The 25,588-nt window shown below is 32.1% G+C and overlaps 1 protein-coding gene and 1 long non-coding RNA gene across 6 annotated transcripts in view; one reads left to right on the forward strand and one right to left on the reverse strand.

The window, feature by feature from the left end:
• The window catches only part of LOC126857720 (collagen alpha-1(XVIII) chain), a 296,284-nt gene that overhangs the window by 167,960 nt on the left and 102,736 nt on the right, over positions 1 to 25,588 (reverse strand). The window lies entirely within an intron of this gene.
• On the forward strand, positions 19,066 to 21,994 carry LOC126857766 (uncharacterized). The gene is made up of 2 exons (XR_007688546.1): positions 19,066 to 19,162; positions 21,753 to 21,994. It is a non-coding gene; the product is annotated as an uncharacterized LOC126857766 (long non-coding RNA).

A 25,588-nucleotide genomic window follows, 5' to 3' on the forward strand; every position in this document is an offset into this window, starting at 1 on the left:
AAACAATCCGAAAACTACGATCTATTCAAACACTCGAAAAACATAGTGCCAACTTCACGCCACTCGCCACAACAATAACTCTAACAGATAGAATACGCTCTTAGAATGATTTCATTATGTTTAAAATATGTATTTTAAACACATTGCAAAGTTGATTAAAAATCTTGAACCGTATCTAAGATTTTTTGTTAATGACAGTAAAATAGAAAAATGACATACATTGCTTCACCTTGATAATACCGTTCAATAAAAAATGATTTTTTTTTAACACCAAAACGAGATTAGTCGTTTCTTATAAATTTTTGGACACTGAACACAAATCCGGTTTTAAAATTGCGTCAGAATTTTAAGAAATTTGCAATTAAAGTTGCAAAAAGGGATTTTATTTTCAAGAACTCCTTCATATTATAGATACAATATGTGACGGAAAAGTTTTATTACAATCAAAATAAAGTATGTTGTTGGACTTTCAACCTTTAAAAATAATTTTTGGTATTTCTTTCGATTAATAAGATATTTATGGTTAAAATGGGGTATGAAGTTAGCTATGACTTTGCTTATTGACGATTTACCTAATAATTTTCGATTATGTTTATTTAAATCTAAGAGTTTTTAGGTCACTAAATACGAATCCAATGTGAAAATTGTCAAATTTAAAATAGTAGACTCAATATTATAAAAATTTAAGCTTTGACATCCGCTATATTGAGTCCATTATTTTGAATTTGACAATTTTGATAGTGGATTCGTATTCAACGATTTAAAAATTCATAAGTTTAAATAAACAAAATTAAAAATTATATGGTAGTTCGTCATGACCTAACACAGCTAATTTCAGCAATACATATATTTAATCATGGATATCTTAACCGATACCAAAAATTTCTTTAGAGGATTGAAAGTCCTAACGACTTTATTCTGATTAATAATAGTAATAAAACTTCTCCAGCACGTCACATATTGTAGCTATAATATGATAAAGTTCATGAAAATAGCTTTTTTCTGCAACTTTAATTGCAAATTTCTCAAAATTCTCACGTAATGGAGCAATTTCAAAACCGGATTCGTGTTCAAAAATTTATAAGAAACGACTAGTCCCATTCTGTTTTTTTTTTTTTTTTTTTCTTTCGAAGTAATGCATGATACTCTTAAAATAATGAGTTGAGTTAATAATTAATTATAACGCGATAGAAAATATACAATTGATATTCAAGAATACATTTTCAATATACAAGGTGTCTCATAATTTGCGGATCACTCGTTGTATGCTTATAAAAGATGTCAAAGTGAATAGGAAAGTCCTTTACCGTTTTACAATTTTCCTTATAATTATTGAAATATTTATTAAAAAAGATCGGCCAATCCGCGCCTTAAACTACAAGCGCGCGACGAGAAGAGACATCCTACTGTAATGCGATTAGGCGCGCGGTAAAGCGGTGAGAAGAGTGTTCTACACGCTTGTACGTAGTCTTCATAGAGCGTCTCTCCCACCACTTCGCCACGCGCCTAGTATCACATTACAATAGGACGTCTCTTCTCATCGCGCGCTTGTATAAGGCGCGGATTGGCCGATCTTTTTTAATGAATATCTCAATAATTATTAGGAAAATTGTAAAATGGTAAAGGACTTTCCTATTCACTTTGACATCCTTTATATGCACACCACGGGTGATCCGCGAATTATGGGACACCCTGTATATTTCACATATATATAAATTTCGTGAAAAACACGTATTTATCAATAAATACTCGATATATCATGATTTTTCGTTACTTCAGATAGTCACCGTCGTGATACTTTCATGAGTCGTATATCCTGAAGATTAATCGCGTTACGCGATCTAATCGTTAATTGTAATTATTACGAAAAATGATCGTGTTTCGACGAGTAATACGATAATACGAAGCAGTTTACACCGCTGCCTACTCGCTTGAGTGTCGTCGCAATGACGAAATCGAAATCGAATGACAAGTAACAAGGTGATTAACCCTGTGTACATACACAACACATACATCTATATGTCAAAAAACGCCGTGTGTCAACTTGTTGTTTATTTTCTCGCAGTGAGGCTGGAGCGAGTAAATAATGATATGCGTGTCGTATTAGGCATTGAAACACAATCATTCCCGTGGTTATTATAATTAACAATTTTATCAGATCGCGACATCGGTCAACTCTCGCGATAAGCAAGAGTATAAAAGTATCATGATAATGGCTATTTGATTGGTAACAAAATAATACGATCTATCGAATGTTTATTAATGAATATTGATTGCATATTTTCTGGTTTGCATATTACTTCAGCGCATCATAATTAGTCATTAGCTCGAGTTATATAATGCGTTAATAGGATGAAGCAGTCGATGTTATTTTCGTATTTTTTGGTCAATAATAAAATGTTTCAAACAGGATACAGTTCGAATAGCTTCCTGTTTAATTTCTAAATGTAGCCGTATTTGAACTTCGTATCAAAAACTCGAACAGAAAATTTTAATTTTAAAATATGTATCGTATATGATTCAGTGAAATCTGTCATATAAATAAGCAAACTTAATTATATTTTCAAATACTCTGCCACGGATATTTTTGTATAATCTTAACTTGTTATATATATATATATATATATATATATATATATATATATAGTATATTTATTCATCTATATGATATTATATAACGCGCAAACTAATAATGCGAGCGTATTCTGTTCATTAGCAACAGATATAGCATTGCTGTGGCAAATGATGCGGTAAATTTAGTCCCATTTTTCGCATTTTTCGTCTGTCGAGCAGATTATAGTTTGAGAGATTGTTTTCCCGTCGCAATATGATAAAGTGCGCGTCGCATGAGATTAACATCGGGAGTGCCGCAAAGTGTCGCGCGATCATTGTATTTTGTTGATTAGTGCGCACGCCATCGTAATTCACCGTGCTTTCGCAACTGAGTGAAGTGCTATTTGTGAGTGCCATGAAGAAACGACAAAGGATGAACAAGAGAAGACGAGGAAGCTTAGGATGGCATCGGGCGACGCCGGAACAACCATGAGGTAAGCAGCTTATATATTGCATTTATTCTTTGTTGTGTAAAATTGATTCTATATTTATATATTTTCGTGGTATTAATTTATTTTGCATGACATTTTGTAATATAATGCGTCTTGTAGATTTTTTGTTACTTCAAAATGCTGAAAATATTGAGAATTTTATTATAATTCACGTATAAATATTTAATATTGTGCGCGCTTATGATTTATTTATGATTTATTGAAATATTTAGATTATTTATACAAAAAATTGCGTTTTTATTTATCATATTTTATAAAAGAATATAAAAAAAATCTATACAAAAATCTATATAAAAAGAATTTTTGGAAGAAAAATTATATAATTTCTGTTATTTTATTACTTTCAAGAATAAATAAAATATATAAAATTATACACTATAATTTATGAAATTATAATTATTTTAAACTGCTTTATATATATATATATATATAATTTGTATATATAATATTTTGTAGATCCCAAACATTCTATAACTCCGCTGTTGCGCATCATACTGAGTGTTTAGCATTTCGTTTTCGAAGCAATATAGTTATAAAAATTGTATGTACACCTATTATAAAAAATATCTAAAAAAAAGAACCAAAAAATTAGTCTTTCTCTGAAGATGATCAGAATACAAGTCAGATTAATGTCACTTCAGGATCTTATAGAAAATTGAATTTGGAACAAAAAAGTTCCAATATAGGTCCGGAAACACTTTGTTAAAAAGTTACAATTAAAAACTTCCTGTAAGTAATTAGTTATGATTAAAATTTAATCAAAACATTTTTATGTTTGCATTTGCATTATAAATATATTATTTACACAAAGTTCATCAAAAAGTGGTTTTCTCAAGTTTTTGCTTTTTTTGTTGTTTCAAGCTTATTTTATTTTGAACACCTTATTAATTATTCAAATAAAATTTATGTAAATTAGTTTGTTATTTAATTATCCATCAGATTTATTTCGTTACTTTTTTCAAATAAATAAAATGGTTTTGAAGTTATTTTTAAAAAATCATCAATAAATCGTAATTTTTTGAATTTTTATAGCTATAATTTTTTAACAAAGCGTTTTTCAACTTATAATTATAGGAACTTTTTTATTTCAAATTCAATTTCCTATAACCTGGAAGTTTCAATGACCTGACCTGGAACACTCGGTATATAAAAGTAGGTAGTTATTTACTTTTAGGTGTTCCTCAGTACGATCTTGACCTTGACATATGTTGTCAAAGTCATGACCTTGAATAACACTCAAAAGATTTTAATATATATCAAGGTCAAGGTGGTTCTGAGGTGTTTCTCTAAAAGTAAATAATTATCAAACTTTGAATTTATAAAAGTAAAGTATATATTCAGTATAAATACTTATACGTATATTTTATACATATATTTTACTTACATATATATTTATCTATAACACATCCATTGCTTTGAAATGGAATTTAGGCAGATAATTATAGATATAAACAATAAACTATTGTAAACGCTATTCTTATATAATACGCTTTCTATAATATGTTAATTATATGCACTTGATGTTTTTTTCATATACCTTTCCCTAAAAACGTAATTTTTTATATGTTACGTTGTCTAGCAATATTAAATGTCAAACATCGCAAAGTGCGCTGAAAAAATAATTATCCTGGACGGATTTTCCCGTCCGCGGTTCTTTCCGCAGGCGATATCAGTCACAGAAAAATAAAAGAAAAGGATTGCTAAGTCAGGAAAGTAATTTTATCATGTTGCTCCGTAATAATCCTCGAATCGCCGACAACGGCGGCGACGGGGTGATTCGTCCTTCAGGACGCACGACCTCTAAACGTACAGATATAACTCGCCCTACGGCCAAGATCGTCCCCGTGAATCTCGAGAGGCAATTCGTCCGCACTCGAGAGCCAAAAGCTCCTGGAGATTCCTCGGGAAAGGATAACCCGCCGCGCCATGGGATCCGCGCGCGCACGAGAAAATTCCTTATCTGTATCGCCCTCTATTCCTATTCCCGCATCTGCGTTCTTCCCGTATCTAGAAGTTATTCCTTCTCTCGCCTATCGGACCACCGGGCGCAGTTCACCCCGTGCTTGGGAAACTGTTGTCCCTCTCTGTCTCTCTGTTTCTCTCTCTCTCTCTCTCTCTTTCTCCTCGGAAATCCGCGCTCGAATCCTACAAAGCGGTGAGAATCGGGCGGAAATTGTCGCGTTAAAAATCGAAGTGTCCTTTCTTTGGTTTAACATGGTGTCTATTCAAATCTTGTAAAAAGATTTTCTGAAAATTCCTTGATTTTCTAGGTATTTTTATTCAAAATTCCAGATAAAGAAAATATTTTAAAGATTTTTTTGATGCAATTTCCTAAAATAAGTTTTCTTATATTTTTCTCTCATATAAAGGAAAAACATAAAGCACTTAAATTTCAAGTGCTAGACTTATAAATGTACTGAAAAAAAAACTTAATAGAAAAAACCTTAACTTTTATTAAGACAAACATTTTTTAAATTTTTGTGTAACATTTTCATTTTTTATTAGGAAAAATTAAAATAAAGAAAATGTGCATATTCAATATTTTGTAAAATATTAAATAAAATATTGAATATAATAAACAGAGATAGATATACAATACATATTTATAATATATATTGGCAAATTGCCTTACTACTTACTACAAGCTACTAAGAGCAAAATGATTAAAGAGAGAACTTTTTAAAAAATTCTCTGAGCCCCAATAAAATTCCATAAAAATTCCGTGATTTTTCCAGGGACAAAAGAATTCCCTGAGAATTCCAGATTTTCCAAGTTCTTCTGGGAGTAGACATCCTTAAATTATACGTGTAATAGATTTATAAAACATTTATACAAAATAAGATAATACAATATCGAATAATTTTAAATTTGCATATATTTTGACAAATGAATAAAAATAATTGCAATTAACAATATTGTAATAAATCATTTGTTAATTTCTCGCTCACATCTGCGTGCGAGGATATATTTAATTTATTTCTTTTCTGCCTTTAATTGCGCGCCGAGCGATTATCGCTACGCCATCTTGAAAGTAATAATAAACGAAGAACCAGCGGGGATTCACAAGGGCAAGCAGATTCGCGAGCGCGCCCGAGCCACTCTTATTATCACGTATTATGGTAGAGATGAGAGGTCGGGTCGAGCGGAAACCCACGAAGTACGTCACTTCCAGCGATAAAGCGACTCGGGAACACGGTTTTCGCTATTTCTCCGGTATTTCCGCATAGTAACACGTAGAAGGTACCTACATGCGGCATATATAGTTCCCTTGTTCTATTTTACCCTTATATTTTATTCGGCCCATTCTCTTCTCTCTCTCTCTCTCTCTCTCTCTCTCTCTCTCTCTCTCTTTTTCTTTTCTAGCAAGGACGCAAGCGGTAGAAGTTAAACCGAAACGCGACAAGAGTATTGACATTTTATTCGCCCGAAACGATCGATCGCTATCGGTATGGGAAATATATATTGCTCTCTCTCTCTCTCTCTCTCTCTTTTGGAGCTTTTACGACTGATTCATACCGACCGCCACCATTACCCAGCTGGCTTTCCCCGACTTATTCGTAAACCGTTGGAAAACCGTATCGTACTTTTCCACCTCATGCGCCGGCCTATTCCTCTCCCTTTCCTCTTTCCTCGAACGAAGTATCACGAGGTATTTGCTGGAAAATAGCGACGGACTTGCCGCTAGAAAATAGTCGCGGAACGTAAGGATCAGCCCCGACAGCCCCGAAGAATCCGAAATCGAGTTACCATTTGCAAGATATATCTTTCGAGCGTTTTTCTCGAGAATTCGTGGCGACGGATATTATCGAATCTGTCTCGTAACGGGAAAATATTATGTTTGTTCACCGAATTGACGTGGCCCCTCCAAATTGTTGGCTAAAGATTTGGCTAGAAGTAACAATCCGATTAGAATTTACAGCGCAAAACTTATCTGGTCGTTAACTTTTGTATAACGGGTTTGTTACGGAAATTGACGAACTCGATTGTGAGAAGTATTATTAACGCTTGGCAAAATCAGGGAAAAGTGAGAAATTATATTTTATAATAGAAGAGGTAGATGAGTAATATAAAGGTATTCATAAGTATAACAATGCAAAACTTTCATTTATTTTAATGCAATTTTCCTGGGATGAATAGTTTGGGAAACTGGAAATAATAATAAGAGGCATAAAGATAATTAAAAGTAAAGCGATAGACTTGCTTATGAGAAGTATTATTTGTGTTAAAAAAAAAAATTAAAGAAATTTAAATCTATTTTATACATATCATAATAGAAGATATAGATACATAATGTGTGTATGATTTAAAAATATAAAAAATATGTATATGTCAAAATATTGATAAAAGCATGAAAATTTCGTAGATTGTTCTATTATTTCTTTGGAGGATCTGTGCAAAATCTGAGCAAAATTCTCTTAACGGTTTAAAAATTATTTAAGTTTTTAAAGTTAATATTGATTTTTATGGAAAATTGTATGTTGTAGCACCTATTGACAAATTTGACAGGAAAAACGTTGCTAACAAAATAAAAATTTTCACCTTTATTAAAAAAACTTTAATAAATATTTGTGCAAAACTTGATTTATTGTTAGATTCACTTACTTGTTTAAAGTTATTTAAATGCAATATGTGTCTATGTGTGTGTGTGTGCGCGCGCGCGCGTGCGTGTGTGTAAAATTAGTTAAAAATTGAAAAATATTCTCTCTCTCTCTCTCTCTCTCTTTCTCTTTCAATTAATCGGTTTTTTTTTATTTCCTGCAGTTGATTTCAGGGAATATTTGCAATCAAAAGTTCATGTCATAAATTAGGAAAAATATTAATTACAACTATTTTCTTTTACAAAAAAAAACGTTAAAAACTATATTTTTTGTGATACTTTAATTTTCTTTATAATCCGGATTTATTTATTTAATATTTTAAATAACTAGTAAGTAATGTTTTTGACAGTTTTTTGCTACTATTGAACAACCAAAACATCCTTAATGTATAACATTTTTCAAATTTATAAATATAATTTTATCTGTTCTGTTCAATAATTTCAAACATCGACCTTCTTTTTTGTTTTGACGTAGTTTAATTTGAATAATAAATGTTATGATGTATACGCGCAAAAATAATTCACATTAATCTTAAGAAACTTAAAAACAGCACACATCCATTTTCCTATAAATACACACACACAAACCTAGATAAGACATAATAACGAGATGTAATTTACAGGATATATTACGACGGTTATAATCAATAGCATGCAATTAGATACAACGATAAATCATGTGCTTAGAAGCATCATATAAATCGTATATAAATGCATGTATGAATGATGTACAATTAATTTAATTTCGCACAATTAGCTCTTAATCGTTCGTTTACTTCATTGGATATCTAATTAGCACAAATCAATATTTCTTGAATATAAATAGAGATATGGAAAAAATAATAAAGTCATACATATGAGAAGAAAAGAGATATTGAGCATTTTCTCCTGTGCCTTCTACATCCTAGACATTAAAATCGCGGAATAATTTAACGAGATCCGGAATCGGTACGCGAATCGTTGCATTCACGCGTTATTTACACAATGTTATTTACTCTCGAATACCATTTCCGGTAGGAAGCCGTTATTTCATCGTTAAGTCTTCCGTCTCCGCGGGATGTATCGATCGCTTTCGATAATCCGTTCCCACGGGACAGAGATCAGAGATATGGCCATCAACGGGGACCACGGATATCCTCGAATTGTTTCGTCCCGATAGCGTTTGATACGGCTGATAATGCTTTGGCGTACGTGTGTTCGAGCCGAGTGTGACAGGTTCGATACCCTTCCCGAGCGGATTTCGCGCCCTTCGTTCGCGAGACCACGATGGTAGAGCGACAATCGCGTCTTTGCTCATCCCATTAGCGGATCCATTAGAAGATTATTTGCTCTGTCGCTGGCGATGTCTGCTCTTGTTATGTCTATGTGTGCTTGCGGCGCACCAGATTTTCCCGTCGCTACTTTTTCATTCGATTCTCCATGGAATATTGTCGGAACAGAATCGTCAACAATCGATGATGAAAAATACGATTAGAATAAGTACGGGCTATAAACAAAATCATCTCTTTTTCCTTCAAAATGTTAAGTAAATCTTCTTATATGACGGTTTATTTTTATTAACTGTTTTTATGTTGTGGAGAATTTTGAGTGAGAATTATATTTAAAATAAAAATTGCTACTTTTATAAAATTATTGACAATGGATTTAATTATAGGATAGATTAAGATTATTAATTACACCGTTTAACAAAAAATGATTTTTTTTAACACCGAAATTAGTCGTTTCTTATAGGTTTTTGGACGCTGAATACAAATAGATTTTGAAATTGCTTCATCGCGTCAAAATTTTGAGAAATTTGCAATTAAAATTGCAAAAAAGGGCTATTTTTATGTACTTTGTCATATTATAGCTACAATATGTGACGTGCTGGAGAAGTTTTTTTGCAATCAAAATAAAGTATGTTGCTAGAATGTCAACCCTTAAAGAAAATTTTTGATATCGGTTATGGTTAATTAGATATCCATGATTATGATGGTATCATTGTTGAAATTAATTGTGACTTAAGTCATGACGATTTGCCAAATAGCTTTCAATTTTGTTTATTTAAATTTATGAATCTTTTAGGTTGCTAAATGCGAATCCAATGTCAAAATTGTCAAATTTAAAATGATGGACTCAATATAGCAGATGTCAAAATTTAAATTTTTATAATCTTGAGTCCGCCATATTGAGTCAACTATTTTGAATTTAACAAGTTTCGATGACACATTGGATTCGTACTTAATGACCTAAAAAACTCTTATAATTCGATTTGTTGACTCTACCCGACTCTGGGTCGAGTCGAGTCGGATCTCAAGTTCGATTTGAAACTCAATGACTCTAAATTATCGTAATTCATATTATTTATCATATTTTCGTTATTACTACTTATTCTTCTTTTTATTTTATATAATATAAACCTATATTTCTATGATGATGATGATCAAGAATAATGTTAAAGATTCTTTGATGGAGGTTATGAATCACGAAACCAATCATAAACCGCTTTCCGCCATGATAGTTTAATGTCATTGAGTTTCAAATCGAACTTGAGATCTGACTCGACTCGTCCCAGAGTCGGGTAGAGTCAACAAATCGAATACGCTATTAGATTTAAATAAACATAATTGAAAACTATTTGGTAAATCGCCAATGCTCTAATTACAGTTAATTTCAGCAATACACTCCATATTTAGCTCTGAATATCTTAACCATAACCGACACCAAAAATTTCTTTTGAAGGTTAAAAATCCTAACAACATACTTTATTTTGATTGTAATAAAACTTCTCCAGCACGTCAAATCCTTCTCAAATGACAATAAGTCTAATGACAAATGATTCTAATGACAAAAAGTCACAGCTAATTTCTGCAATATACCTCGTATTTAACCATGGATATCTTATTACTCACCGACACAAAAAATTCCTTTTGAAGGTTAAAAATCCTAACAACATTTTTTATTTTACAATAAAACTTCTCCACATCACATATTATAGCTACAATATGACAGTTTATGGAAATAGCCCTTTTTGCAACTTTAATTGCAAGCTTCTCAAAATTCTGAAGCAATTTCAAAACCGGACTTGTGCTCAGCATTCAAAATTCTTTAAGAAATTAGTCGCGTTTCGGTATTTTTTTTTTCTTTTTTTTTTTTGAATTGTGTTATTACTTGTGTTATTAATCTAATAAAGTTATGATTATCGATTATATATATAATAATCATGAAATAATCGAGGATGAAATATCGCGTTACGATAGCCTAAAAGCGCGAGTTTCTAGCAAAGGTCGACGCAGATATCCGCAAAACTTCAACTGCAGTTTACTAACCAACAAATGACGGTGTCCCGCAAAGCACTCGCCATCACGTCTGCGCGTGATATATGATTTTTTCTCAATGCTCCAATGCGCTAATTTCCCGCGAAATTAGGAAAATTCGCGTTCAAATACACGACGCAACGAATACATACGCGTCACGACCGCATACGCTGGTAGGTAACGATAACCCGTCTATCTGCGACGCCCTAATTAACGTTTGTTCAATAAATCGCATTGGTGCGAAAACGAAAATAATTTCAGCGCAGCCTTTGGTCAATTAGTTCCCGTATATTTGTCATGTAGACAGTTTAACTGGCGAAATAATTTCACTTTAAATTTACCTGTCGCTCGTATGACAATAAAGATTAAAGAAGGTATGCGGTTGCGTCCATAAAATGGGAGAGGGGAAAAAATTTTCCCGGCAATTTAAATATTAAGATATATAGATAGTATTTAAATAGTAAATATCTTATAAATTCATCTAAATTCAAAATAGAATACATTTTCAGTCTTGTTGCATTGTTAACTTCAAAGGGAGACGTGCTATTTCTTTGCAAAGAGTACTCTCTTAACATCGACAAACGCGGGACTCTCATCGGCGACAGGTGAATTTAGTCAAGCGTGGCAGGAAAATTTTTTATCGGATTATCAATTTCTGCTCTTGCATCAAGGGGACGATTTATTGCTTTACACTTGGGACACGCCGAGATATGAAAATCGATAATCGTCGACAAAATAAAATTCCGCTGTCTTATGCAGACACGAGTAAATTGAAACGCGGTATGAATTTAAAAAAGCGCGCATGCTTGGAATAACATTTCGTCAAAATTAAATATAACAGACACGCGTACGTATGTTATCAAAATATTTAACAAAATTTAAAACAAAATATATATTTTTTTTTTCTGTCTATAAATATCTTTTAAGTAAATACGTATAGATATAATATGCAATAGTATTTGTTTTGATACATATTTATTTTAAATGTTACGACAATTTAACGCTTAATTTTGCAGCATCTTATAATTTTATATTTCCGTTTGTAATAATTCTTTTTACTTTTATCTGTACTTTTTACCTTTACCGTCTATCTTCTTGCAAATGAGGTATAATTTAAATTATAGATTACGGGTTATCGCATGATTCTGCTATTCGTTTCAATGGCCGGCAGTACTTCTCCGGCCGTTTAAAAGCATTTCTTAAGAGAACGCGACTGTTTAGATGGTCATCTTTTGATTGCCGGGATTTATACGAGCGCCCAGATCAGATAAGTCCCGACTCCAATTCGCCTTGGAATCGGTAGCGCCGGCTGCGCGTCTCACTCTTTGGCAAACCTGGGAGAGTCCAATTTTCCGACCGTGTCCTTTTTCTTTTCCCTTCGCCGTCTTCGCTTCTCTCCATTCTCTCTACTTTGTTTATCTTTCATCCTCCTTTTCCTCGGGATTCCCCGAACCGTTTTCAGAATACGCATCTCTACTTCTACCTGCGTATCGAATGTATTTCAGTTCGAGATAAACTCTATGTATAAGCAACTTCTTTTCGGGAAATGCGGATCGCAAAGTGAATGTGATGCTGTTTCTGAATAAATTCTATCTCATAATAATTTTTTTTTTATAGAATTTCCAACTATATTTTCTTTATATTTTTCATTGAAATACAATTTTAAATGCTCTTTTCGATACAATCGATTTATCTAACAAGTGATTTTTTTTTTAAATGCACGTATGTCTGGTTTACATTCAGTTCATTATCGAGTTTCGGAGGATGTAAATTTCGACATTTATTTAGCAAGTTAATTCTGCTAGATTTAAGAAATTAAAAAACGCGCGTAAAATATATGAGGCATCGCGCGTGGATTAAAACAAATATGAACGATGAATGATATATGTAATAATATGTCGTAATATATCACTCTGTATAACGCGCAATAATGAAATATTCTCTCACACGATGCCGGGGGATTGTAAATGGTTCGCGATCACAGCTTATCGATTAAAGCGCTATAAAACGCTTTCGCTCTTTAACGTTAAATTTCGCGCTTACGATATTAATCCGCCATCGATGAAATTTCCATTTCCGCCATATCCAGTTATTCGCCAAAAATTGCTCCCTACAAAGAACTCATATTAACTAAACATTTAAAAATGCGAAGAAAATTCAGATCTGACAGCGTCTTAATGTAGTAACTTCATCTTCGCTATATGTACAATATATATTTCACGAAGTATCAATATATCCTCTCTACGCTTGCGATTTTTCTGCTTTTACACACACACACATACACATACAAACATACATACACACAACTGTTAGATTAAATAAATTATTTAAGCTCAATATTTAAATAATTGTTAAAAGAACTGAGTCCAACTATTATTTATGTAATTAAATTAATTTTGAAAAAAATAAGACATCCGTAATAAATGCCGCTAATAAATATCGTTTCGCATCGTTAATAGACAGTTGGTCGAGAAGAAAAGATATTGACAATTTTGTTTGATTTAAAAAACTGCTTTTATATGTCTCCAATATAATTAGAAATCAAATTGCTATTTATTCAACAAAACCAGTTTACCATTTCTTATATTATTTTCAGCATCATTCCGAACAACTGTAATTGATTTAGCAATAAAGTACTAATCAAAATAGAAATTCAGCGCGACCGCGCTCACGAAGCTAGTCTAATTTATTCTCCAAAACGGTTACAGCAAGTCCGATTCTCGGCAATTAATCTCGCTCGTCGATTTCTCGATAACAAATCCCTGAAGCAGCGGTGCACAATTCGAACATTAAATTGAACCATTTAAATAAATTCAAAAGCGACCGATCTCTCGGAAATGAAGCCAACAAATCCGAAGGGGAAGAGAGTACGGGTACGTGTCGCGTCGTTGTGATACGAAAGCTCAAATGGAAACGGTCTCGAAGGCGACATTGGGAAAACGTGTCTTTTATTTCGCACGTCCATAAAATGTATTGGAGAAATTTAATGGGCCTTTTGTTCGTCGTCGTCACGGAAGTTTCGCGCAGCAAAATGACTTTCTAATTTCATCGCTAGTGTCATTCAGGAAATTTACAACGGCAAAGTTTATCTTATCGGTTAATTCCGCCGGCTACGGTTTCTTCCATACGCTATCGATACGCTCTCATTTCGAGTTTCTCGCGAGATCTCGTCGCGAGTTTTAACTCGGATTCCAGCTCGAGGACGCTGTAAATGCGGTTGCGCGGAGAATTCGAATAGAAGTTTAGAAAGTTTCTTCTTGCTTGAACTGATTACGATATTGCGAGTGCAACTTTGATCGATATTTAAAAGATGAATTCGTCGTTACGTCTGATTGTGAAAATTGTTAACGTTATAATTGAATTTACATAATTGTTGATAACTGTGTGTGTAAAATATGTTATTTTAAATATAATTCGCGTTTTGGCAAAAATGTTATCTTCGTGATCCCTCAATTTGATACATCATTTTCATAGAATTTTTTATCAGAAGAAAAATGTCACAAACCATAATATGCTACTAATATATAATTTTCGAGATATCGATTTTTAAAAGTCCTAATTACAGCAATATTTTCACCACAACAATTGATAATTTTCTGACATCATATATATTTTATAAAATGTATTCTTAGTAAATTCATTTATTTATGTGTACAAAAATCGAATGCGCATGCGGAGGAGAAGTGAAGCTTCTCCCTCTTGCATCCCTCCCTCCCATCCGAAAAAAAACTAACCTAACTCACTCATGTTCAAAAATGAATCTTTATTTTATTAAATATTATTATTTTTATTTATTACTCTCATTTTACTTAAGGTAGAATTTCTGTTCAGGTCCAATTGACCTTAGCCTCGACATATGTTGTCAAGGTTACTATTCTGAGTAACAAAAGGTTTTAGCCGTCGCATATTGTTTATTAAAAGCTTATTAATAAGCAAAGTTCATTAAATAAAACGTAATTATTTCCGAGAAATTTTTAAATCCATGTAGAATCTCACTTCATGTTACAAAATAGATGCGTGGACGTAATGAGCTCAGAAACTCTTCCCCCTCCCCACCTCTTCTACGAAGAGACTCCACTGCCGGAAGATATAACCTAACCCAAACCAAATTTTAGTTTTAAATCAGAGATAGATTTGAGTTAGGTTGTATTTTCCGAAAATGGTGTTTGAGCAGGGAGAGGGGCACAACCCACTGTGTCCGTGCATATTCACTTTACAACACCCATATGTCAAAGATCATACATGAGATTGTCCTTTTTCTGTATAATTAATTACTAATTCTGTATAATTAATGATGAATAAAAAACTTACATATAATTCGTGAAAATTTTTTTATTATTAACTTTTTAATAAATAATAAGCGACGGTTAAAATCTTTCGATTGTTACTCAGGACAGTGACTTTGACAACATATGTCAATGTTTACCAAGTTTACCAGAAAATTAAAATTTGTTAATTACAGAATTTGATAAAAAATCCTGTAATTAACAAATTTTAATTTTTTTTTTTAATTTTAATTTAATTTCAAAGTCATTGTCCTGAGTAACAATCGAAAGATTTTAACCATCGCTCATTATTTATTAAAAAGTTAATAATAAAAAAATTTTCATGAATTATATGTAAGTTTTTTATATAAAAATGACTTTTACCAAAAATTATGAAATCTCAATTTTTTTCAAAAAATGAGTTAAAATTCTGAAACATTGATATCTCGGAAACTATTGATCGCATCGCATCGTGATTTGAGGTGAATTGTTCTCTTTAAATCTAACGTATGTATGATTAGTATTGTAAATTTTGATTTAATAAAGAGAACAACTGTTTGAAAGAAAACGACATTTCAAATTGTGATTAATTTAACTTTAGTATATAATATTATCTGAACATCATGCTTATCTACACGAGCATTAAACAAACGTGTGCTCGAATTTATTTTCCCCAAAATGACACGCGATGATTAATCGTTCGATCGCACAATTACAATTGTTATCTCCGACATGGATAGAAAAAGCAGGCCAGAAAGCAATAGTACATTTTTCATTAAATCAACCAAATTATAATATAAGAAGTTCGATATTTCTAAAGTAATTTTCAGATATCAGAACTCTAATAACTTCTCTAAATGTATTAGGGAGGGATGATATAAGAATAATATTTACATACGTTAGCGACATGTAATATCTCGTTTATGTATGAATGATAGATGTGTCAGTAAATGGTAGAGAGTCCTTGAAGATAAATTGCCTAGAGGCGTGCGAGAAACATATACCCTTGTCGGCAGGCAATTCAGATAGGGGTAAGAAAAGAATCTCTCCTTATTGGTAGATGAAATATTCAACGATTGCGCGGTCGTGGGACGATAAATCGGCGACGCGAGTGTCGTGGCGGCGACCGCAAATCTAGCTTTTTGGAAAATTAAACCTCCCTAAATCTCGCAGCCGCCTTCCTCGCGTTCTCCCCCTCCTCCACCATCCACCATTCCTCTCCTCGCTTCACGAAATAGCCGCGTAATGTCCTACCCCCCTCCACCCCCCTCCGCCCGAGCTCTCATGCCCTTCCCTATATCGCCTATTTATTTGCCATTGGCAAGGCTTCAGTGGCATACCGCCGTGTACAGGTGTGCGGGTATACGTGAGCGAGTATATGCGAGCGTGGTGTATCGAATAGAGAGCCCGTGGCGTGTACAGCGATATATCTTTCCCCGGAAAGAAAGTGTCTGACGAAAAAGAGCACGCGAATGCGATTGAGAATCGAAAACATACTCTATACATTTGGATCGCCGAAAAGTAAATTACATTTTGTCGCGCCGATACACTCTATATCGATCAAAATTATTCTGAGATATAATAGATTGATTAATAATATGGTTGAAAGTCCTAAGAATATATTTTATAAATAATAATTAGTATTAATAAAGTATGTTCTTATGACTTTCAATCCTCTAATAATAATAATTATTATTAATTATAGTGTGTTGTTAGACTTCTAACCTCAAAGGAAATTTTTGGTGTCAGTTATGATTAATAAAATATCTATGGTTATGTTGGTATTATTGTTGAAATCAGGTGTGATCTCGGTCATGACGGTTTCTCAAATAGCTTTCAATTTTGTTTATTTAAACTTATGAGTCTTTCAGGTTGTTGAATACGAATCCAATGTCAAAATTGTCAAATTCAAAATGATGGACTCAATATGGCAGATGTCAAAACTTAAATTTTTATAACATTGAGTCCGCCATATTGAGTCCATTTTTAAATTTGACAATTTTTTGACATTAGATTCGTATTCAATGACCCAAAAAATTCTTATATTTAATATATTAAATAAATATAATTGAAAACTATTTGGTAATTCATCAATGACCTAAGTAACCTAACTGCAATACCCCATATTTAACCATGGATATCTTATTAACCAATATATAACCAATAATTCCCTTTAAGGATTAAAAGTTTTAACAACATACTTTGTTTTGATTGCAATAAAACTTCTCCAACACGTCACATATTTTAGCTATAATATGACAAAATTCGTGAAAATAGACCTTTTTTGCAATTTTAATTGCAAGTTTCTCAAAATTCTAACATGATGGAGCAATTTCAAAATCGAATTCGTGTCCAGCGTCTAAAAACTTTTAAGGATATTCTGAATATACAATAGTAACAATTGAAAAAATTGTCAAAATTAAAAAGAAAACATGTTTCTTACGTTTATACTGCTTGAAAAATTAAAAAATAAATTCGGGTTATGAAAAAAATTAAAGTATCACAAAATAATATGGATTTTGACGTCTTCGTAAAAGAAAATAGTTGTAATTAATATTCTTCCTAATTTATAGCAAAAACTTTTGATCGTGAATACTCTCTGAAATCAACTGCAAGAAACAATGAAAAACGAGTAATTTGCAGAAAGAGAAAAAGGGACAGATAATATTTTTCTACAATTTTTAGTAAATAACTTTTAAACGAATTAGTCGATCTAAATCAAGTTTTGCATAAATATTTATTAGAATTTCCTTAATATATGTGAAAATTTTTATTTTATTGGTAATATTTTTTTTTTTGTCAAATTTGTCAATAAGTGTTACAATAGGCGATTTTCCATAAGAATCAATAGTAACTTTAAATTTAAATAACTTCCAAACCATTAAGAGAATTGTGCTTAATTTTTGCACAAATATTCAAAAGAAATAGTAAAACAATCTATGAAATTTTAATACTTTTGTTAGTATTTCGATATATGTCACATATATCCTTAAGAAACGACTAATCCCATTTCGGGATTTTCTTTTTTTTTTTTTGAACTATGTAATTAATCGACTTAAAATATACACACATAAATACAAAAGTCATTCAATAATCTTACTTGCCTATATAAAATAAAGCTATTTTTGCTGATAGACTCGAATTATCCGACTTATGACATTGTCGAGAAAGAGACAGAATAGACATGCAATCTAAAATTAGCTGCTAGTTAATTAGAGTTAAATTTACTTTAGTAACAACTAAGCATTTCGTGTTGCACATGGCGACATAAAATTGCGAACTGTCAACACTGTCATCTTGGGATAATTCAGTACTTCACAGCGAGTGAACAGTGAAATTAACGCGGAAAGGGATGAATAGCGTTTAGTTCACGCTGTTCGTTCACTTTGGTGCGTACATGCACTTATTTACCGTATTCACAGAAAGTTCAAAAAAAAAACATGGTTTGCACACGCGGACTAAGCGCGAGCGGCAAGTAACATTTTTGCAAAGCCATCAAAACTTTTTCCAGCTCGTTTCGAAGCGCGAATAAAAGGCACGCTTTGACTTTATGAAGCCGACCCGCGTCGTTATGAAAAAGAGAAAAGCCGTAGCCGTTTACCTGAAAAGTGCGCGCACTTCCGTCGCGTTAGAATAATTAACAAATATTGCTTAATGAGAGGAGAAGTAGACAGCATAATGGTGAGTCGGGTTATTATGTCGAAACTCTATATTTCTGGATGTCTATTTTTTTTACAGATGCAAAGTTTCCTGTAGTTGCTGACTAAAAAAAAAAAAAAAAATTAAAATCGCGCAACGTTGCATAATTATTTATTGCTCAATGGGAGAGAAAAACGGCAACAGGGAAAAGAGATGAAAATAGCATGGCGGTTCAGTTAATTTGTCACGAAACCTTAATAAGGGAGTTATTAAAACAAAAAAAAAAAGAAGAAGGAAACGGTACGTACGCTCTTTGTCAGGTATGTTTTTCATAATTTCTGAATACTGAAAGAATAATGAACGAATGAAATGGAAAGACCTCTTGGAAAAATATCTTAACTTCAATCTCCAAGCTGATATTATGCATCGTTTTTTTTTAATTAAAAAGTGTAGGGTTCATGTACAATTATATAGATGTAATAAGAATAGCAACAATAATTAATTGCTTTCTTAATTTAATGAAAAACACGCTTCTGTTTTTTTTTGTGAAATCTTTTAACAAAGGAAATCTCACTTCGCGATATAAACGATGGGATATAATAAAACACAAAGAGACACACACACATCTCTGCGATTAGTAAGGAAGACAAATCTGTTTTAAATTCAATGGATCTTTTTCACAGTCACCTCTTTGACACGCGAGTGGCATAAAACGCTCGAATGAAAATTGCTCCCTTTATTCACGCGGCGCACCAATTTTGAGGTTTGCACCGTTTTTATTAATGCGTGCTCTCCATAGTAGTTAGTTCCTTTCATTTTTTTTAAACGGTCGCGGACTATTTGTCAAACAAACGTGAACAACAACGGGGGCGCACAAGCGTGCCGGCCGTCAAAATGTCAAAGTGCCAAAATGTCAAAATTCCAATCAATTGTGTGAACCGCGAATTTTTATTTTCCAGAATTTCTATCTTGCGAATGGATATATGTATAGTCGTCAAAGCAACGCCCGCGTTTATTAATTTCACCGATGGTATATTGTTTAAATGCAGGATATACATTCGTGTAGACAGTTTTTACAATCGTGCGCGACGTGTGTAGCGCACTAGAAAAAAAATCCTTTTGAGAAATAATTGCTATCCTTTTGAAAACGCGTATCAGTATTTCGTACTCATTAGAATTTGCGAATAAATTAAAATCTAAATGATGCAAAAGAAATTACGTAGCACTTATCATATATATTTTACATTTATTTTCATATTTTTATCATATGTTGTATTCTAGAAGAGCATGCGTTTAATTAATTAAAGATTTGACCCAAATATTTTTCATTAATTAATATGGAAATAAACTAATTGCTCATTTATAATTATATATTTATTTAATTAAAATCAATTTTTTTTATTACGGGTCACTTCATAAATTTGTTCTATTTTGCGACGTAATTCATTTATCAGAAAAAACGGTTAATTTCCTCAAATAAAAAGTATTTGTAACAAAAAAGTTTTCCGTTTTTATGAGTTGAAAAAGTTGCTAGAATCATCAATTTTTGAAAATTTCTATGCAATGTGTTACACACAAACTTACATACATTGTACATGAAATATAATTTTATAGCTCTGTTTTAGATGAATTGTTAAATTATAAATTATATGAAATTTAACTCAATGTGTGTGCGCATGTATATGATCAAGCGCTACAGAGACGTGCTTCATCCTCAAGGGAAAGAAAAAAGTTTCGATATCTCTTTAATGATTTGGTAAATTTCCAATCATACCGAATTATTAATCGATGTTATTAATTACTCGGTTCAGTTCGACTGTACAATCAACGGAATGTTTGCGTAAATTAACAATATTTATTTAACAAGCCTACACGCAACTGATTCCTGCTGCTAAGTGAATTTAGCAGTAATTACTGGTGTTGCTATAATTAGCAGAGACATCAATTATGCATTATTTCTTTTTAATTTAGAAGTGCAGAGATTACATATTGACATATAATTCTATAAATACGATCAAAATGAAGAGAAATGTAGTACGTATTAATTTCTTTTTTAATTTTACAAAAGATTCGCATTGCGAAATTCTTTATGGGAGGCGGGGTGGGGGGAGGAGCTAAGTTTCCAATAAAAGAATTTTATTGTAATGTAAATAATGAAATAGAATAATATATATGTATTATAAAAAAGGCAAATATAAAAAACTTTGCTCGTAAAATTTTGGATACGATTTTGGAACGATAGAAACTGTCAATGACAATATATATCATCAAGATCGAAAAAAGACAGTTTCACAAAAAGAATATATAAAAAGGCCTTGTGTCACGATGTTTTCCGACCAGCGCGTTTCCATATAATATCTTCGTGCCCGATGTGGCATCGCAATTCGCTTATACGTTCAAACATTTATTGTCCAATAAACTAGAGCTACAATGTGCGCGCGACGAGGAAAGGTCAGGTATCGAAATAGGAAATTGCTGAAAAAGCAGGTGGGGGGGGGAGAGGAGGAGGGGAGGGAAAGATCGAAAAATCGATAGAGAGCCTAGAAGTTACGAGTCTAGAAGTACGAGAGAATATTAAAGCGAGACTTGGCTCATCGTATTTTTTATGAAACTATAACAAGACTGCGTAAAGAATATACATCCGCTCATGTTGCTCACGAAATAACGCGTAATCTTTAAATTTCTTATTCTTAATTTCTTCAATGATTATTAAATTTTTTCATACGAATATCCGCGCAAAAAAGGATTATTTAGAGAGACAAAAAATTTTTTTGAAATACACATTATGTGAAGAATATGAATTAAAGAACTGTGTAATAATCTTTTTTATTTAGAAGATAGAAAGTATGAAAAAAATTTCTTCCTATCTCTCTTTTTCTCTCCATTACAGGTGCAGTGTACGTGGTATAAACGGGTGCAGACACGGTCGTTTCAATAAATTAATTTTATCGTCGACGCTAATTGCTGTTTTCGGCGGCAAACAAGTGATTGACAATTACACGGTGTTGTTTCGCAAGCGGAGACAACAAGAATGCAAACAGGCAATCGAAAATAAAGCGAACTTCGCGGAAAATGGATGGTAAATAAAAAAAAAAAAATAAAAAAATAAATAAAAAAAAAATGAAAAAAAAATAGCCGGGAAAAATTTGCTTATGCTAATTCGATGTACGCCAATCGCATTTTAATTAGTCGACGATTGTACCGCGATTGATCCGTCGACGGATTTTACATTTTCGGCACCTCCTCTTGATTACGCGCTAATTTGCGGCCGATGCGGATTGACAAGATAATGTTTTAGTTAGCTGGTGACGATAATCGGGAATACAAATGCGATGTCGCAATGCATATTAATCCGCAATCCGCCACCTCTAGCGAAATAATTTTGCATACTTTGTGAATTTACGGATATTCATTGGTTTATCGATATCATATAATATATATATTGTGAGTTTATTCGAAATAAACATTTTTTATTGCATCAAGTATCGGCAATAAGAACTATTAAATTATTGCGTATTAAATATTCCCCTGTGGGGAAGAGAAGAGAATTTCTCTCAAAATTCAAAACGGAAAATTAATTAACGGTAATAGCATTTAATTTCGTGACACATCATTTCGCAATATGAAATATATATTTGTTATATTTTATGATATATTTATGCAAATAAATAGATAAAATTTGTACCATTAGTAAATTACTTTTTTAATAATAATCAGTAAATGAAATCGATCGTATGGGACATAAGTGAGAACACACACAAACAAATATACAAAGAGTATTTATTTATAACATTGTAAAGCGTACAATTAATTAGAAAAACATAATACGGATAATAATTACATTTTAATATTTTGGGTTATTCGTTTTCCTCTCATTGCGCTTAATTATTTTTGCTATTACTCGGTCAAAAAATCGGAATTAATTAACAAAGTAATTTTTGTTATTAATCTAAATAACCGCATACAAGCGTAAAATCATTTGCTGCATTAATGATTGTAAAAGCAACGCAATCATATTTACTAATAGAACATAATCAAAGTTATAATTCGTTTCCATCAAGAAATTATTTGTTTAATTCCAATCTATATAATTCAAGGTTGAAAAATATAACAACGCGGAATAAAATTAGTCTAAGATTTCAATCATGCACATAATTTCACGTTAAGTACTTTTAAAATATATTTGTTAACAAACAATTAAGTGAAAAGAATAGCATTGGTACGCAAACTTATTATTTTTTAAAATTGCACATTTTGGACATGTTTTGGTCCATCTTTAGCATGAATATAAATATACACATAAAGATTACATTGAAATTTTGAATCTTAACATACATAATATTTGTTGTTGCAATTAAATTTGTACTTTTCCTTTTTGATTATATTAATTTTAATTTTAAAATTTAAAATTAAAAATAAGATCAAATATTTTCTTAATAACGATTTAAATTAAAATTAATTACAATATCATTTAATGTGGAACCAGAGAAATTACGGAAAAATCGAAGTTTGTTAAAATAAATTTCGTTAAACATATTGTTCTTTTTTATATTGATTTATACCATGCAATATATTAATTTATTCGTGTTATATATTTATACGTAAAAAGTCCATACACATTTTAATTATTTAAAACACAGAAAATAATTATGTATGCGTGTGCGTGTCTCTGATAAATTGAGAGAGAATTGTATGCAAATATTTTCCACAGATCTCTAAAGAATTTAGAAACGTTTTTTAAGCACAAAAAAAAAGAAAAATCTAAACGATGAAAAATAGAGATGTATACACTTTACGGGATGATTTGTCGAGTGCTCAAGATTAATTTTCACTTCATTTCCATGAATGTGCGAATGCTGCTTTTCATTCTAAAACACGTTCAAGTCCATCGAAAGACAGCCTGCAAATTGCGTTCAGACGATATCCTCTCGCACCGTCCGTCCGCTCGATCGAGAATCTTTTCACTTCGAGAGCGGCTGGTTTAATTAACTCGCGGCGAATCCTCGACGCCGCGACGGGCGCAGGAAACTCTTTCATGGACGTGAGCCGTTAAATTCCTAAACAGTCGGCTAATTACTTTCCCATCGTTTCCGGTTTACCGCGCGCGAGCGCGCTCGCGCTTCCAAGATTTTGCGGGAACGGCGCGGAAAATGCGAGAAAGGAAAGTTTCTTATTTGCTTGGTAAGGTGCTCAAAGGTCAACGTTGCCGTGATAGAGATATACCCGTCTTTGTGTACCGTGGATTTATTCGCATAATCGCGAGCCAAGTTTTTCGATGAACTTCGCCGGCGTATAATGAAGTCCAATCGTTTCGCGGGATGCGATGGGATATTGACGAACTTTTATGAATCCGCCGCGTCCAACTCGTGAAATTTATTGTCGATTCTCGTCGCCAGGATAAGTTATCGCCGGAACTAGAACTAATTTTCTCGCCAATGCACAGCTTTACTTAAGCCATTTATTTTTCAAGCAGCAGAAGGCATATAAGATTTGACAGGCAGGCTAAATAAAAAAAAAAAAAAAAAACCATAAATTATTAATCAGATTTAATATTCCTTTCTCTCACTATTTTAAATCTTTTTCTTAATGTATATTAATCACTTTTATATTTAGACTTTTATATATACATATATCTCTCTCTATTAACAGCAGGCAGCCATTTACAATTGGGCAAAATATAATCAGGTTGTCAATCAATATTTATTTTTGAAGGAAATGCTGCGATATTTAATATAACTTTTATAATAAATATATACAAAACTTTTACATTAATATTGCAGCTTTCCCTTCAAAAATAAGTATTGATTGACAGCCTGATTATATTCTGTCCAATTTGTAAATGGCTGCCCCAATTTCACCTGTCACATCGCTGTCTAAATATATGCATATATGTATATTTTTGTTTCTATTCTTGTATCTCACACTTGCAAAAATAAAGGATTTATTAATTGAGACACAATTTTGTGTGTTATTGTTTCAAAGTTTAAAGCTGCGCCAGAAATATGATTATGAAGGTTTATTTCTCTTCGCATTAAAACAATATCCTGTCTAAATACAAACTACTTATTAAGGAAGGTAAAAATATTTCTCGATATAGTAAAGTTTTATGTTCGTAGATATTTTGAGGATCTTATAATCCTTGTATCTGCCTCATGATTCGCCATTTATTAATTTTTAGATATTATGCGCGTCTATTTTAATAAAGTTCCAAAATGTTCCGTCACGTCACATTCAAAATAAACCGTTCATTGAACATCGCGTTAACCCAACAGAAATGATCAAATTATCATGATGTTATTAATTCTATATCTATCATTTCATATTTAATAACGCGTTAAACAGATATAAATTATCCAAATTATCGTCAGGGTTCGAATATGTTTGCCTGCTCGTGACAAATGGATATTACCGATTGACTAAGCAAAGTATGCGATATTAAATCTTTCATAATGCGATGATAAAATATTATTGTATTCCTCACTATAATTGATCACAATTGAGTCACATTATTTATAAAAATAACAATAAAAAAAAAAAAATATCGAAATAGGACTAGTTTCTCATAGGTTTTTGAGTGCTGACAAAAAATAGCTATTTTTACGAACTTAGTCAGATTATAGCTACAATACGTGCTAGAAAAGTTTTTTTGCAATCAAAATAAAATATGTTGTTAAGATTTGAATCCGCAAAAGAAATTTTTGGTGTCAATTATGATTAATAAAATAT

Source organism: Cataglyphis hispanica, chromosome 22, assembly GCF_021464435.1.
Source record: "Cataglyphis hispanica isolate Lineage 1 chromosome 22, ULB_Chis1_1.0, whole genome shotgun sequence".
In the NCBI taxonomy this organism is placed as follows: Eukaryota; Metazoa; Arthropoda; class Insecta; order Hymenoptera; family Formicidae; genus Cataglyphis; species Cataglyphis hispanica.